This window comes from Lytechinus variegatus, chromosome 10 (genome assembly GCF_018143015.1).
Source record: "Lytechinus variegatus isolate NC3 chromosome 10, Lvar_3.0, whole genome shotgun sequence".
NCBI lineage: Eukaryota > Metazoa > Echinodermata > Echinoidea > Temnopleuroida > Toxopneustidae > Lytechinus > Lytechinus variegatus.
Window position 1 is genome coordinate 11659741 of NC_054749.1, and position 4337 is coordinate 11664077.

The window sequence follows — 4337 nt, forward strand, 5'->3', positions numbered from 1 at the left end:
TGGTGAAACACCCCCCAGGAGAAGTAAATGAAGCAAAATCTAACTCTAAAATGCGAAAATATGGTTCGTGGTAACTATGACATGTTCTAGATTTCCAAGATCATTCTATCAAATATCTGTCATAATCACAAACAAATCAAATTATGTACAGTAAATTCACTTGCATGAAATACAACACTAAACTACAAAGAGCACAGCTCATGTGACTACTAAGGAAAAAAGGAAGAATGTATGCAACAATCTGTTCGGATTATGTACTGTTATCACAGTAGATGGCAATTACAACAAAATTAATCACTTCTTTGCCATATTTGTACATCTCAGGCACAAAAAATAAATCATGAAGCCACCTTATGTTAAGAAGATATTCATAGCTTCAAAATGTTCATGGATTTACATATTTTGGACTATAGCACACTGATCATCCCTTAAGAAACTATGATTGTCATTGATAAAAAAAAAAAAATCTTTTTTTAAAGGAAAAGACATAATTTTGATCCTTCAATAACTGCTTTCTAGGAATATGTTGGAGGAGGAATAAATGAGTTTCCTCTGAATTCCAATTTAACTGATCCAGAAATGTGTTAAGTTTGAAAACTACAATAAAATGTAGCCAAATACTACCTTTACAAACAAAATAAATAAATAAATTAAGGCATTATTGTAAACTATGTTTACAATAATAACATAAGAATAAAGTCTATAGTTTAAGCCTATTTGTCTAAAAGCCAACCGAAAGAATGTTCTAGCTTAAAATTCAGCTATTTTCAGCTACTATGAAAAACAAGTTTAGGATTTGTTTTTTCAAACATACTAACATGTTTTTATACTATATTTGTATTACTAATGTGAAAATAAAGTCCATATTGAAGTTTATTTATTTAAAAACTTTAAGGAGAAATGTTCTAGCTTAAACCCTATCTAGGCCGGGTTATTTTGGGAGATCACATGGCGGGGCCCAGGCCCCCCCTTGAGATCTCAGCCGTCGATCGCACCAAAATTGGCACCCAGGTTGTCTGAGACATGATCTAGAAAATTCTATATTAATTTATTTAATGCAAATTGCTGTTAATATGACTAATGGATGTGTAATTAGTATGCAATATCATACTTTTTCCTTCAACTCCCTATCAAAGCTCCACATGATCTAATTTTGTATGTAGAAACCCTATGCAGTGTTCTTTTTAGCAAATGTACATTACTAAAAAAATGCAATATCAGATCAATTTCCTATGCATTATATATTTTTTAGCAATTTGTTTTTTGGACCTTTTGTTTTTCATTGTTTTTTTAATGAACTTTGTCTGGGAGTCTTGAGATCATAATCAGCATAAAATAAATCTATATAGACCAGCAAAACTAAAAAATACCGGTAATCATACTTATACAATTTTTTGTTGTAAACACAATTTGCATTGACTCTGTACATGAAATCACATTTTTTGTCTGACACGTACTTACAAAATGTTGCGTTATTTCGGAACCGTATACCTGGGCGTCACACATTTTGTCTCAAAAGATGCGCAAGACTTGAAAGAAAAAATTCAGTGAGCGGCACGGCCAAAAAATTTTGTGCGGCAAAAATATTGCACGAATTGAGGAGCCTCCGAGGCCCTCCCAAACACCCGGCCTATATAGGTTTAAATGTCACGTTTTCAACTAGTTTGAACAACAAAAGATCGGGATTGCCTTGTTTTTACATTTTTTACAAAATGAATTAAAAATCCTTAAATCCATTAAGATTTATTTAGTAATTTTAGATTTGGCAAAAAGATTCCAAAGCATGCTTCATAACAGTGACTCGTAAATTAAAGTCACATGTCAATTAAGAGATATGATTAACAAAACTCAATGTTTAGACAATGTTATCTGTGAAAGATGAATGCGCATGTCTACAGTGAATCCCCAATATCAATAACTACTGCACATTCTCATACTAGCACCAAAAACTATGCAAATCAAAAAGGAAAGTGTACAACTAAACTACCCCAACATTATAGGAAAACACAAATTCAAATGAGTTCACAAACTGGAAGACTTCAAGAGCATTTCTGAGAAGATCCCTGAGAAGCATGGGCCATCTCGACCCGATGCTTTAAGCCTCGTTCAAACACAGTGGCCTGTATTCTGAAGTCAGGTTTAACTTAGACCACGGTCTAACTTTTTGCTAAAATTATGGGAAGCCAAATATGTCAAAATTATGTTTTCATTGAATGCTTCTAATGTTCACTGTGCTCTTTCCTAATTTTTTTTTCATGGTGAAGACAACTATCTTATTCATCCTTCCCAGACAATTAAGAATTATTTGAGACTAAAATGAGTAGATACATTCAACCTCTACTGTTACAGAATTATGCGACAAATGGCTTCCCATAGTTAAAGCACAACTTTAAACCAGAGTTAAAATCAAACCCGACTTCAGAATAAGGGCCGTAGAGACAAAACAATTTTGTATCATTTCAGATAATAGTAATCAAAATGACACAAATTATCCTTCCTTATTAATGCTAAATTGCGTTATAGTACACTTCAAGTCTTTTCAAACCATGCGTGAATGAGGCCTTTATACTCCTGATGTAGAAATGCACTTGAGGGACTTCCAGCAACAAAGCAGCGATCATTTATACCCGAATTCAAAATATTTCAGTACACAAACAAAATGGGAGTAAACTGTAAGCGATATACACACCAAGCACAAAATGCGTAATAGAAAGAGTAGGGATATATAAGGTTCACAACACTTTTGAATTCATAATTGGAAAGTAAATGTTGTCCCTGAGTAGGTGTGAGACCTTGGTCCCGACACCAATCTGGCTCACTGGCTGTCACATGGTACTATACTCAACTCTTATTAAAGGTAAGTGAGGTACGTGTTGGGTTTCCGCAAGGTTTGTGCACATTTTGTGGCATGTGTTAACTCTCTCTCTCTATATATATGTGGAGCGTTGTGGCCCAGTGGATTAGTCATTGGACTTTGAAACAGAGGGTCGTGGGTTCGAATCCCAGCCATGGCGTAATTTCCTTCAGCAAGAAACTGATCCGCAATGTGCTGCACTCAACCCAGGTGAGGTAAATGGGTACCGGTAGGAAGTAATTCCTTAAAAAGCTGTGTGCGCTATGAACGCCTAGCTTAGCCGGTTAATATAGGAGCGCCTTGAGCACCTAACAAGATGGATATGTGCGCAATATACATGTACATACCCTATATTATATTTCAACGTGATGTCCACAAAGGTGTTACAAGAATGCAGGACTATTTAAAATCATTAGTGATGAAAGTACATGTCATGACATATTCTTTGTACCTATTCCAAAATTTACACAATGTATCCTTTCATACACTATCATAAAATGTTTTATATCAAGGTATCTAAAGTGGTCTCGGGGAAATGCGGAAGTTACAAAACATGAATACCTATTTGTAGAATAGTTGAATATCCAGAGCTATAAGGTAAATCTGGTCTCTAAAAGAATATATATCAGTACAAAAGGTTCCTACATACATGTATGCATCATACAAGGAATTATCACATCAGTTGAATTCGTTAAGTATCATATCTTCAATGACAGTTCAAGTTCAAAATAAAGTTATGGGACCCTGTATCACAAATGTTATGCAATCAATTACAAAACGGCAATGACCAATCAAAATCTTTGTTACATGAGCGTCTTGTTCTGCATAACCACAATTCGCCAATCGGAAATGCTCTTCTGTGATAAATCACAAATCTTTGTGTTATAAGTTCTGAGTTTGCTCATGAACACACCATGATGCATAATGAAAAAAGATAACCATATGGTAATGATGCAACATTCGTCTGCAAATATGTATGTTAACATTATGAACTACACCATAAACAATAATGTAGATACAAGTACACTGTACATCACAATGCATTACATATACATAAAATCTGAATAGGTACATTTGTTGTACTTGCATAGCACATTGCCTAGGAGTAATGTAAGGTAAATAGTAAATTATCACATTCATATACAATCTGACATAGACACATTATACTTCACTCTTTGTTTATAGAAGAATATGTTTTATGAAGAATATTTAGTATGTACCATTTGAACATTTGTATACACTATGGAGCATTGGTCTCTATCTGTGATGTCATAATGGAAAGGCTTTCACGAGTTTGGGTCTTTGCTTGGCTATACATGTAACTGTCACAAACAATTAGGATTACTGGTAACCAAGTCATGTTACACATTTATGAATACATACACAGGAGGCAATCTGGTGAATGTAATAGACATGTAAATAGTCAAAATACAAGGAAATACTACGAATTACACACGAATTTGACAAGTAACATTCATACAAA